At 34.4% G+C, this 14,572-nt stretch overlaps 1 long non-coding RNA gene across 1 annotated transcript; it reads left to right on the forward strand.

The window, feature by feature from the left end:
* Positions 1-9,302: 9,302 nt before the first annotated feature.
* On the forward strand, positions 9,303-11,401 carry LOC111691843. The gene is made up of 3 exons (XR_002763067.1): positions 9,303-9,346; positions 9,439-9,660; positions 11,161-11,401. It is a non-coding gene; the product is annotated as an uncharacterized LOC111691843 (long non-coding RNA).
* Positions 11,402-14,572: the final 3,171 nt, after the last annotated feature.

A 14,572-nucleotide genomic window follows, 5' to 3' on the forward strand; every position in this document is an offset into this window, starting at 1 on the left:
TCATAAATTTCTGCTGGAATAAATTGATTTATATCGAATCCGAGAACACTTTTTGTATCCACAATACTTCAGATACTGTCGTGCTTAGGGCAACATACTCTGCTTCACAGGTTGATAGAGCTACACTCCTGAATCCAATTCAGCCTGTCTTAAAGACAATGTGGGATTTGCAGCAAAATAACCCAAAATAGCTATGTTAAGGGGTAGGGTTTTCGATTGCCCACAAGTGGACTGTAAACACTTTATTTTTCCTAATTTTACAAAGAATACAGAGACATATTGACCGTGCAGTCACTTGTCAGCCATATTGGTATATATTTTTTTATTGGTTGCCGCCTGTCTGTTTCATACACGGCAGGGCGTTAGAGCGCGAAAATTTGATTAGCTACAGTTATATGGGCTTCAACATGCCGGCCGCCTTGAACTTGTTACTTTAATTTTCAACTTAATCTAATCAGTTTTTTCTGAGGTTTATGTCCGTGGATCACTCACTGCATTCTCACCAGGTAACACACGGATTTTTATCACTGATCGCTTCAGAATACCGTTTCTTACTTTCACTGACACTACTCTGCTGATTCCATCATGTCCTGGATGCAGTTCGATGATCTTGCCTAATGTTGTCTTCTTTGATGAGGACTATCGAACCAACTTGAAGAAGTTTTGTTGAATTCTGCTTCCATTTGACTCAGGTTTGCAATTCACTAACATATCCTTTTTGCCATCTTCCCCAAAAGTGTTGTACTAACGGTTGCAACCTTTGAAATCGTGTCGGACGATTTTCCTTAACGTCTACATACCTTGGGTCAGGTAAGGCGGTTAATTGTCTTCCGATCAGAAAATGGCCCGGTGTTAAAGAATTTACATTGTCAGGATTTGAGGTCAGAGGGTATAGAGGACAGGAGTTCAAAATTGATTCAATCTGAACTAATATTGTATTAAAGTGAACTGTAAGTGAGCGTTTCCAATCATTCGTTCTAGGTGGAATTTAGCACTTTTGATTCCAGTCTCCCATAGACCACCAAAGTTGGGTGAGCGCGCGAGTGTGAAGTGCCAGGTTATATTGTCTCTCGATGATGTGTCGCATATACGGGGTGTCTGGTAAAAGTATATGGCATAATTTCGGGAGTGTATAGGGGAGGTCAAAATAATCCTAGTTTGTCAAAAAAAATTCATAAAGTGCCCCTTAAAGAAGATACAGAGTCGCAAAAGGGTACCCAGCTATTTACCTTTTCGGCTCTAACTTTTGAATCGACGGCGACGTTTATAATTTAATGAAATTTTAATACTTTATGTAGGCCATAAAGACTCACAAAGCTATGCTACACTAGATGTTTTATACTGTTCTTGTTGCGCTACTTTGACTAAGATTTTCATTGCATTTTGTAATTCGTTAAGGATCGCTATAGCTGCCGTGCTTCTTTCTTTAATTTACTGTTGGAAGTTAATCTCAAACACCGAGCTATTGTCGTTTGTAATTTGCTAAAACTGTCAAATAATTCCGAATTATTGTTTATTGTTGTATTTATGATTGTTTGTTGTTCTGGTATGTCGCACTCGATAATTCATAATTTTTCTTCAACCNTAAGATTTTGGAGCAGTAAGCCTAATGTTAGATCAACCGTCGTCAACTTACAGCAAATTTGTGCCGTCAGATTGTGTTGGTTGTAATGTCTTTGAAAAGGGCAAAAGCCCGTAAAATAAATAAATCAGGAAATGGGCCTGCCCTGAGCAGCACCTAGAGCATGACTCCAAGGTTCCAAGGCCATTAGGGTCAGTGCTGGGTCCACTGTCAATATCTCACAGCGAACGGATCGCCGAAATTGGATGCCTTGACAGGAAGATCGAAATCCGCGAGATACAACAATCATGGCAACATTTTATCCACTGGGATGGCTCTGTGATAGTCCCGGTCGAGATTTAGGGCTCCTTTCCAATGTTTGGCAGGTATTCAAGACCTAAACAGTCACCCTTCAACTTAACAGATCCCTTGAGAAATTGTCCCGGGTCCAGTTCCGAAAAATTGCCATTTTAGCCTCTAAATGACCTTGAAATCTCGTTTCTCTGACGTGATGGGGCTCAGCCGACCCCGGGATCGGATTCAGGACGCAAAAATACCTCGGAATACCATGGTCCGGTCAAATAGTCCGGACTTTTTTTTTTTTTGTAAACCTGTGTAATTGTTTCAGTTGACTTGCTACAAATTTTCCAAATATGTCATGCTCATTTTCCTCTGGTATGTTATGTATTATATTATGCTCATCAAGAATACTTTTTAAATCTTCCTTGATCGACGTTATTTCTTTAACCAATGACGTCACTTGCGCAAATCTTTTTCTTTTAGGAGTTGCTGTCGCTGACACCGAAATGCTAAACTGTAATGCTAAATGTGGAGGGCAGTGCCAACAAATTTTCTGAATCCGCAACATCTTCACTGTTATCAATATTGACATCAATATTGTCTTCATTATTTTCAATATTGGTTCCTCTGTTGTCTGGCTCTTCATCTATTGTTTTTGATTATTGACTGGCATATATTTTTTTTAAATACAATGGCTACATAGATACTTACAATATTACAAATATATTTTTTTACAGATTCCAAGTAATGTCGAATAATTTGCGGAAATAGAAAATGGATTTAAAAACATATGGAACATTCTATTATGCTACGGTGCCATTAATGGAAATCATATTCAAATTATAGCTCCTGACTACAGTGGCAGTATATATTTTAATTATAAAAAAGTATACAGTATTGTTCTTATGGCAATAGTAGATGACGACTACCGCTTTCGATATCACATATTTTTCATGGTTTAATTGAATAGTATAATCTATTTGACGTTCTGGATCATGAAGAACGATTTCATGATGTAGCCATTTCTTTAAATTTATGAAAATATACTTACCATAAAAGTATAAATGACTGTCTTCGTTAAACGTCAACGATATAACATAACCTTTAAGCACAGTTTCTTGTTTCAAGCTCAAACATTTGTGTTGTGCACCAGGGATGAGGGGGGATGCGCTTATGAGCAGCACGAACGTTCGAAATCTTTAAGAAAGGAACACTTGCATGTTACCGTGAGCTGCTATTAGCAGTCCGAACTGGTGAAAGGAACACAGTAATAGCCATCTAGTTGAAGAAGATGAAGAAAGAATTCTTGCATTTCTATTAATTCCGCTATCCTTTTTGCTGATAGAAAAATATGAAGCAATACGTATAAACTCTTCTGGTGTCCTTGGAAGTTTTGCGCATGCTTTATTTGCCACTAAAGCAGAAAAGTTGCATATACATAGTAATACANTCGATGATGTGTCGCATATACGGGGTGTCTGGTAAAAGTATATGGCATACTTTTGCTAAAACTGTCAAATAATTCCGAATTATTGTTTATTGCTGTATTTACGATTGTTTGTTGTTCTGGTATGTCGCACTCGATAATTCATAATTTTTCTTCAACCTATTACGGAAATATTTAAAAAAATGTTTTTTTTGAGGCCCCAATTAGGAGGGCGTAGCTCCCTCAGGAAACATTTCTCGACCCATGTTTATATGAAAAAATATTCTTATTTTTGGCAATAGAATCATGTGGTAAATAATTGGACACTAATTATGAGACACCCTGTATAGACTTTGACATTTGATGGCAGGTATTGTTCTGGACATATGGCAAAACTTACAATCGACCACGAGATAATGTAGCTAATTTCATCCCGAGCCAAAATAGCCTGTCTGGTAGATAATTGTTTCAGTTGACTTGCTACAAATTTTCCAAATATATCATGCTCATTTTCCTTTGGTATGTTATGTATTATATTATGCTCATCAAGAATACTTTTTAAATCTTCCTTTATCGATGTTATTTCTTTAACCAATGACGTCACTTGCGCAAATCTTTTTCTTTTAGGAGTTGCTGTTGCTGACACTTTCAACGTTTTGTGTTTCGTTATATTAGATGATGTACTGTTAGATGTGGAGGGCAGTGCCAACAAATTTTCTGAATCCGCAACATCTTCACTGTTATCAATATTGACATCAATTTTGTCTTAATTATTTTCAATATTGGTTACTCTGTTGTCTGGCTCTTCATCTATTGTTTTTGATTATTGACTGGCATAATTTTTTTTTAATACAATGGCTACATAGATACTTAACAATATTACAAATATATTTTTTTACAGATTCCAAGTAATGTCGAATAATTTGCGGAAATGGAAAATGTAAAGTAAAAATAATAGTAAATGTAAAAAAGTGAAAGTATAAATGACTGTCTTCGTTAAACGTCAACGATATAACATAACCTTCAAGCTCAAACATTTGTGTTGTGCACCAGGGGTGAGGGGGGATGCGCTTATGAGCAGCACGAACGTTCGAAGTCTTTAAGAAAGGCAAGTGTTCCTTTCTTCATGTTACCGCGAGCTGCTATTAGCAGCCCAAATTGGTGAAAGGAACACAGTAATAGCCATCTAGTTGAAGAAGATGAAGAAAGAAATCTTGCATTTCTATTAATTCCGCTGTCCTTTTTGCTGATAGAAAAATATGAAGCAATACGTATAAACTCTTCTGGTGTCCTTGGAAGTTTTGCGCATGCTTTATTTGCCACTAAAGCAGAAAAGTTGCATAGACATGGTAATACAACTAAATCTTCTGTTTCTATTTGCAAACGAGTTAGAAACGAATTGTGTTTACCAATCATAACACTTGCATTATCGGATGCAAATCCTATAACATTTTTCAAAGGATTTTTTAAATTCTAGAGAACTTTTAAATGTGTTAAATAAATGTTCAGAATCAGCATTTTTTTGCATCTACAGTTGCAATACATCATGTTCGTTTAAAAAATTTTACATTTGTGCCAAGAAGTTTATGTTGGATATATCAGTGTTCTTATCAATTAAAACACTGAAATGTTTTTTTTTCAATAGCTCTGCTATATTGTTAGTTTCATTTTCGCAATGGCATTTTTAACAATGCAGTAGCTTTACTGCAATTTAATTTAATGTCTTTAGCTACTGTGGAATCAGGAAAATAGTTTTTTAAAAGCAGAACAAGATGATCAATTGTTTAAACTGCAATATTATGATGGGCAAAGAAGTTGACAAGTTTTATTTCTGCTTCACATACTTTACGGGAATGCCGAGTCTCTTTTTGAAAAAATTATTCAACAGATTTTAAACCTCGAGTTTTTAAAACATTCAGATGTTTACTGGTAGCTGTACATTTCTCTAGCTCAGATTTTCCACTTTTTAGTTCTGCTCCACAGTACATTTTCATAAAAATTTATTGTTTAAATGTGGTTGAAGCCATTCTATAAACTGACCATTTTCCATCCATTCGTGTTTAAATTTTTGAGAATAAACTCGCTGTTCCTTGTGTTGAGGTTGAGATTTAGATGAGAATGGCTGTGGTTCACTATAATATTGAGTAATTTTTTGTGTACCTATTAATAATAATAAAATAATGCTCAGAATAATTTTTCCCCCGGATGTTTGACTCCCATACAAACAGGTATGACAATCTGTTAGTATGGTTGTAGTTTTATACATTTCTTGAACATCTTGTAGTAAAATTTTTTTATAATTTTTTTGAAGTCCAGAAAATAACATAATTTTTTGGAAGCTCCATTCTGTTGTGCTTCATTAATTCCCTGCTCACCAAATGGACATAACAATAATTCCCTCATACCATACGCTTGGTCTCCAAATAAGACAAAAGTAGTTCCAAAATGCTTGAGTCTGGAATAATAGTCTTCTTGGTTATCAGAAGGACGGCTGAGCCGAGAGAAGCAGGGCTGGTTCTCTTGGATACAAACAAAACGACACGCTGGGTTTGGATGATTTATTAATGCTAACTCGGAGGCGAGCACTTTGGAGGTTTCCAATTCGCCACACTCGAAAACTAGTACAATCTATTAGGTTATTAGATATGATATAAGAAACACACTAGTCTTACCTAGCACCAAGGCAAAGAAATTGGCCAGTCACACATTTTATATTAATAGCCGTTCAAAAAAACTCAAGGGTTGCTCTTCTCAGTATGGCTAGAATTGAAATGGCCCAAGCACAGAGACAAAAAAGTACTTTTTAGTCTAAAGGTGTGGCAAGAACGAACGCGGGTAAAAAGTTTCCGGTAAGGTGGGTTGCCTAACTCAGGCTGTATGGTATATTAATTCCTGTCCAAAGCATATTGCTCGTGCAGTGCCATCTATAAATCCCCAGTAGTTTTGTACAGCTGCATTTTTGGCAGTTGCACTCAAAAAAAGATACATGTATTATTTTACATATAGGTATTTAAAATGTTCAGATTCGGAAAAGTTACTTCAGAATATTGTTGAAGACGATCTCGATTTAGCCAGTTCAAATTAGCAAGATCTTGCAAAAGATAATGGAAATTGTTATTAATGCGCATATTTACAAAAGTGCAAATTTCTGATAGAGCTGCAATGGACCGTTGAAAAATGTATTCTAAATCACATACCGCCATATGGGGTGAAAACGGACGATTTTTGTTTTTCTTTTACTGATAACTGATACCCTTTTTGTACAAAAAAATAATATAGATAGCCCCATGTGTCTAGAATATTATGCGATAAATAAAATATATAAAACTATTTTTTTATCTATTAAAGCTTGTCCGCCTTCGCCCCTATGTGTGGGGCAAACATGGACACCCATTTATTTTAATTGAAAACTCATCTTTTGGCATAGTAAGAGGCGAAGGCGGACAAAAAATGTGTAAAAAAATGTTTTATTAAAGGAAATGGCATTAAATAATATTAATAATATAAAACGCTTTATTCAAGGTTATGAAACAAAATATACCTTTTACAGAAAAAACAAAAACAAAATCTTATGAAATTATTTTTTGGGTGATTTATTCAATTCGAATTTTTTTATATTTTTCTAAAATAGGGAACTGACGCCTGTCGAATACTTTTGTAGCCCCTTTTTATATTTTCTAATGCCCTCTGCTACCTTTTTTCATCATAGTTTATAAAATTCAAACCAACTTTATTTTTATAAATTAATTATTTAAAAGTAAACTAAAAAAAGTATGGGTATAATTTTGCGGCCACTTGTTATCCATACATTATTTAAGACTTTAGTGCAAAAGCATTTTTTGCATATATAGGCAATACTTGTGGGCAACAGTTTGTTTCCAAGATTTAAAAAAATTGTAAAAAACGAGTTCATATAAAACCTTACCTGTACGCTTCTGTCATAAATAAAATCGAACCAATAACCGTCCAGTCTTACATCCTATTCTCTACTGACGCCATAGAACCGATTTTAACACCTTTTTTGCAAACCAGTGGCTTGTTCTTGAAAAATATATACGTACACGGGCGTTTGTCCGCATTCGCCCCAACTATACGACTTCACCCCAGATGACGGTAATCTGTTAGGATAAGCTAAACGTCGCAGTAAAATACAACATCCTTACAACATTTGAATTGTTCTAAAGGTAAAGAATGATTATTTTTACCACTTACTAGATACCCTGATTGAGTCCTAAACATATTTGGTATACTCAAAGCTTCAACCGAACGTGGAATATCATTCCATTTATATCTAAAATTAAGTTCTGCTGTTTTTTCATCAATTTCCTCCAAGTTAAACATTTGTCTTTCGTCTTCTAGAGCATCCACCAGGTCGAAAATATCATGCAAAATTAAATTCCTAGTAAATTATGGTTTATTACTTTCAGTTCCTCCTATATTTCCGGGAAACAGTAATTTCAAAATAATGTCCATTCAAAATAATTGTCGTGAACTGTCCACGTTTTTCCTTGACGACGTAAAAAAATTATTTCGCACTCGTTTTCCAGCTTTGTGATTATACAACCCACATAATGCAAAATTGAAGTCTTAGTAGGAAATGTCACTAAAACTAAAAAATCGCCGGCTTGGATTGTCTTTACAACCTCATGCACTTTGATTTGAAGTTGTTCCCTTTCATCGCTATCAGTATCCGAGACATCTTCGCTGCTTCCGACTGATATGGAACGTTCATATTCATCACTATCTACTTGAAGAAGATGTAGGTGGATGAGACTAAGGAGACTTTTTGTGATAGTAGGCCATCGTTTTTCAATGAAACAACTTCCTTTTTCTTTCGAGCGTTTAGTGCAGCGTCTATCTCTTCTTTCTCAGGCATGTCGGTAAGAATTTTGGAAAAACTGCGTTCTCACCTTGTGGTAAGTTGCTTTCGTGGGCCTACTTTAGGAAATGGTCTAAGAACTTAAGGGCTGACAAAAGTTTTGTCAGAGTTTGGATTGGCTGTCTCTTCTAAGTGGTTTTCTGAAGTTGATGTTGATGCTTCACCTTCGGAAACGTTGTTGCCTTCGAGATTCAGTGGTCGGTAAGTTACTGAGCTACCAAGAAAATAAATGTAGTGAAAATATCCTTATTAATAATAATAATAATTTATTATTAGATTTTTAGCTATTAACATGCATATATTTATCCAATTTTATATAAAACACAAATTGACATAGCTGACATCATTAACAAGAATGATAATAACCAAAATTGATATGAACTGAACTACAATTTATCGACATACAATTTTGTAACTTCTCTAATAAATTTTCCCACACTAACCACTTCTTTCACGTGATTAGGTAAAGAATTAAAAAGTCGTATTCCATCACTAAATAAGGTTTTTGCAACCTGCTTGATTTAACAAAATCAACTGTGTAATTACACTTAGTTCTCATTATATGAGTTGTTTTAACAAAATCAATTGTGTAATTACACTTAGTTCTCACATTTATGGGTGAATTTCAGCTCTAGTTGTTAGAAAACTTATAGTCACACTGTGCATGAGTTGTATAAACATTCCAACAGAAAGTAAAGTAACGCTTCTAAAGGCTGCATTTGTGGTTTTCTTCGAATATATTCGGATCTATTCGGAATTATCTAAATTTAAAAATGAATCCGTGATCGCCATAAAATTTTCGCCCATTTCTGTAATTCTTAAAATAAGAAAGATACATATACATACATTTAAAAATTGGACAAAACTCCTTTTGAAAGTCTGCTCCTCATGTAATAAATGTAGAAAATGTACTACAACAACCGTAAGTTGGTACTGATCTAGTGTGATGAATTTAGAAGTTGGTAGCATTGCTTTGTTTCTAAGAAAATCAAATCAGTGATCAGTGAAAGTGAATATACAGTGAAGATTTTTTAAGTTTAGTTTGGATGGAGACGGGAAATTGTTTTTTGTGTAACATTCCTGTGACAAGGGAGCATTTCCATCGTCATCCCTTATTTAGGCTGATCTTGTGGTGGTGTAGAACCTATGGCGTTCTCGTGTATTTCCTGTTCGAGTCTAGGTATTACTTTTTTGAATAACTATTTAAGATCTACAGGTGCTTCATTTATATGTTGTTATTCGACTAGCCATTTAAGACTCTTTTCTCCCTAGGTGACACTGGGACTTGAATAAGTGTATAAAGAACTTTTGTTGAAACCCTCATCTAGTGAGGTTATGGAAGAAATGGCGGTTAAACTCCATTTGCTGGAGTTAGGAGGTTATGGGTGGCACTTGAAGTATTAAAGGAGTCCTTGGATGTGATGTTTCTGTTGCAGTCGCAGATCTCGAAGGGGGTTGCTGTTTTGGTAACGATAAGTTAGTCGTCTAGTCCAGGTACTGATCTAAACTTATTTTAATCCTTTGTCACAACTTTTTGTTCTAATAATCAAAAAAAATCTAAAATTTACATGCAGTAATATAACTGCTTTAATCATTTTTTGATATCGCGCATTAAATACGACGCCATAACTAAAAAATCTTCATTGTTTAAAAACACGATATAAATGTTCAATTTATTTTTATTTTTTTCATGGAAGAGTTAGTTATTCTGATATAAAGTTTGCTTGGGTATTTCTAAAGGCCAAAAAAACATTATTGACATCATTATGTGAAAATATATAGCCGACTAAACCCTTAGATACGCCTATGAACATAAAATAAAATAAAACAATATTTTGTATGAATATTATTTATTTGCAAAAAAGCATTAAGATAATTATTTTTAATTTTATAAAACAAAAACATTCTTTCTCATACAAACAATTGGCTTGTACCAAACAGAGGAAACATAACCTACACAACAGAGTAACAATACAAAATGAAAGTAAAAATATTTTTTTAATTAACAAAACTTTAAGATATAAAAATATTAGAGTATTTCAGGTCAAATAATAATCAAAATATAATAATTAATCAGTCAACGTGGGGAAGGGGTCTGAAATATTGTTTATGTTCTAATCGAACAACCGGTGCAGTTCCTGAGCATAATAAAATTAAATCATTATATTTTCTTTCCTTAGCTTAATTGATCCATTGACCCATATGCCGATTATGCTCTTGGATGACATAGGGGCAGCAAACAATCACATTTCCTCCTTTCTTGTCAAAGCGTTTAACGCTAGTTACAGGATCTTTCCCAGCATATGTGGAAAGGGAAGTCACTCATTTATTAATTTGTCCATATATCCAACACTATTTGCAGATGCACCAATGTCTGTTTCATCACTTGGTCTATTTTGTCAATTTTCTTGTCCTGAATAGATTTAAAAACGATATGCAAATCTAGAAACACCGGCAAGTACAAGCAATTTGAAACCCCATTTATGGGGTTTCATGGGTATATTATATTGCTTCATTATAATGTCTCACTTTTGTGGCACACATTTGTTCATCCACTGAAAGAGTAGGTTCCAGTGAAATACTGGTAAACTCATTTAGATGATCAACGATCATCGACCATCGATGATGGTCGAAGCTTATGCAGTCTGTCATGACCTGGACTGTCACGTAGCACATGTTTAGAGTTATCATTGAAATGAATGTAACGTCTAATCCTTTCAAATTTATTTAGAGGCATTACATTTCTATCAAGGTCATAGCCTATGTCTGTGCTCCAATAAGATCTAATACTAGGCAAATGATCTATCGATGTATAAAAACAAATACCCATAAACTGCTTTATATTGTTGCAGTAAAATATGTAGAATTATTTGGATTTAGTTGAGTAGCGTATAAATTACTCTCTTCCACAACTCTTCCATGAAATGCTAATTGGAGATCATTCAGATGAATACCTCAATGTTTCCACGCCACTTCTCTCTTTTTAATTTTTAGCCGTCAATTTCTGTGCCGAGTGCTGCAGGACAGGTTGACTTTGATTTTCTCGGTCAATGTTTTCATCAAGTTCATTGGAACACACTTTGGATGACATATTTTCAATGTTATCTAAATCTTGATCTACACTCGGATCTACAATATCACTTATATCTTCATCACTTGGTACATAGTTTGGATCAGCAACACTATCGATCTGTACACCACTAATATTTTCTGACATAGCTGCCACCCCATCATAGCCCTGTCCACGTAAGTATGTCACGTCAATACCGAAATTTTCCAAGTTAGCCAGAATACTCTTGGCTAGTCCTTCACCTGTTAAGTCAAAGTCCGGCACGAACCAAAGGAAATCCTCTCGTAAGACAAGTTTATCTATGTTGACATACCTTGCACAGAGAGAGACATTTGTTCCACTCCTGATACATCAGCAGTTTCGTCAGCCAAAACAGTGAAACATTTGGCTCTACATCTAGTGGATGAATTAGCAGCTTTAATATTTCAAAGAACAGTGTTCGTGTTTCCATCGGTATTATCTGCATTGCTGTCATCTTCAGATTGGTCATCACTTTTGGGTTTATAAGATTGATCGTTGATCAAATCTTCACAGTTTTCAGACGACTTGCTGCTACTGAAAGAATTGCATGATGAACAAGAAGAACCACTTGATGAAGAGCAACTGGAATGGTGGGAATTTTCGATAGCTACAAGTAAAACAAATCTATATAATATTTTACATCTGATAGATAGAATGCATTTATTTATTTCTTTGAAATGTTATTTTTAAGGTTATAGTAAGTTATATTAAGAGCTGCTAGATTAGTTGATTAATAAGTTTGCCAATAAAAATAACTTCAGCAATGCTTTATCAAATATTTATGTTTTATGTTTCTATTAGCGTTTGAAACCCGATTAAACTTAATATTTTTCGAAGTTAACCTATATTTAAAAGTATTCCTACCAGATTCATTTGAAGGACATTCCGATGGATTTGCTTTAATGTTCCCTAATAAGCTCATTTAAAAATGTTTATTTCCACCACCCTGTACAGATTCAGTGACAAGATTATCCTTAATTTGTCGCTAATTTTTTGCTGGCAGATGGTACCATGAGATAAGAAAATAGAAAATCTCGCCAAAAAAATTAAAACGGTTGAAAGTCAATATGAAGGCAGCAGCGTAGCCAACCACCATATCTCGGGTAGCTATAAACTTATACGAATTGAACTTAAATGTAACTCACTTTAATTATTTAAGTAAAAATATATATCGTTTATTAAATGGTTAATTAACAACAAATTCTATTTGAGAAAGCCTCGTGCCAATTCAATTAGCAGCGGTGCTTTTCTTTTTATTTTAACTAGATCAAATTCATGTACTTAATATTCTGATGGAATTTATTTTACTATAAGAAAAATTTTGTTATACTATAATTCTTTAGGAAATTCTAGAATATTTTTATGAAAATACTTTTACATTAAATTTCTTTAAACAGTAAGATTCGATTTTTTTTTAATGTACATAAGTAATCGAGGAAAACTTTAAAATTTTCATTTTTTGATGAAGTTTCGTTTTAAATCATCTATTTCTTGCCAAGTGTACTGTAAAACACGTTAAAAAATTACTTCTTTTATTTAATATTTGAAAACAACGAAAATTCTGTACCTATTTTTTCTACTGCGTAGATCACACTGCTTTGATTGACAGGCAATGCACATGCTAATTTCAACAGAACACAAATTTTTTATAGGATCTTCATGTAAAGTCGTTTTTAATTTTTGATCCTCAATTTGGAGAACTGTTAAATTTTTTATATGTTCATGTCCGCATTTTTGACATTTTGATTTTTCAACTACGCTAGGCCATGTATTCAATAATTTTTGTGCTAGCCAACCAACTTGGATTTTGCAGTCTATATAAAAGAATTTGATGTAATCAAAGTTGACTGCTGAATGTCAAATATTTTGGCTAAAATTTGTCTTCGTAAAGTGTTGATATGCGCTTATAAACCTATTGCAAGCATATCGATAATATTAAAAAACGGACAGTTCAGTGATAGCATCTAAAAAAAATGAAAATTATAATCATTATATTGAATTATATATTGTACAAATATGAAAAAACATCTTTAATCTATTTATTCTTTATAAAAATATAAATTAAAAAGATTACTTTACCTTAATAACGGTAGGATATTTTGTTTAACGGTAGGATATTAATAGGGCATTGTACACATTGCAAAACAGTAAAGATGCATCAGCCAAGCATGACAAATGGTTGGTGTTGTTAGCTTGGTTTTCTTTGATAAGGGTGTCCATAACGGCCCCTACAGCTGTTAGCCCAATCCTAATTGGTGTTGTAGAGACCTTACGAAATACTCTTTTTTATTGACTGACTCATTCATAGCGTCTAAGACTTCATCGTTGGTTTTTGGAGGGATCAATGCTTGACAATTCTTTGGAATCGGGTATTTTTCTAATGTTCTCTGCTTCTCTTCTTTCTTCACCCCTTTCTTCAGATAAAAATCCCATCTGGATACGATTTCCTCGTGTAAATCCTCACCTTGTATCTCAGAATTCGATGGCTTCACCCCTGGGGTTGCAGATAAATCAGTGATTGGTGTCGTTGTTTCTAAGGCAGCAAATGATACACTTGGGAGGGAGGTAGGTTCTGCCTGACTGTCTGAAACCGTCGGTATGTCCTTTAAAACAAGAGTGTACTGGTGACTGGGTTGAATTATTATCGTCCTCCGACGGCGATGAGGACCCTAGAACAATAAGAAGTCCATGATTTCAATTTTCCTTAAATAGGTCCACGACCATATCAATAAATATATTACTGTTGGCTCACAGCCTTTTAATCGCTCAAGCGATGATAGAGGAACTAGACGATATATTAGTATATCTTTCTTTAAAGTTTTCTAACTCTCGTAATGTTTTGTCGATTTTCTGGCGCTTCTGCCTGTCGTTCGTTGGTGATGTACTTCTTTTCGATATTTTATTTCACAAACATAGCACGCCGCACAATTCTTAACCATATTCGATGGATACGAAAAACAGAATGAGTAAGCATCGAAGTGTGATAGCCGGCTTGAGTTGGAGATAAAAAACTGTTTATGCTTTGAACACGTATCGATGGATATCGATGGATTCAGAAACTACAATATAATCATGTCGGAGGACAAGCAATGGAAAATTTATTGATGCTCCTATTCTTTTTGAATACAAAATATGCATCGCAACACTTCTCGTGGGTTAACTTTTTCTCGTGTTCGCCAATTATCTGATACACATGCTTCCAATCGCACATGCCACCAGAATTATTAAAGTTACTTAGTCTTCTTTCGTCAAATGCTAGACAAACGGAACAAAACAATGCTGTTTTTGTACAACTGTGGGTCAACCACAGCCTAG

The sequence above is a fragment of the Anoplophora glabripennis genome, unplaced genomic scaffold (genome assembly GCF_000390285.2).
Source record: "Anoplophora glabripennis isolate ALB-LARVAE unplaced genomic scaffold, Agla_2.0 scaffold573, whole genome shotgun sequence".
NCBI lineage: Eukaryota > Metazoa > Arthropoda > Insecta > Coleoptera > Cerambycidae > Anoplophora > Anoplophora glabripennis.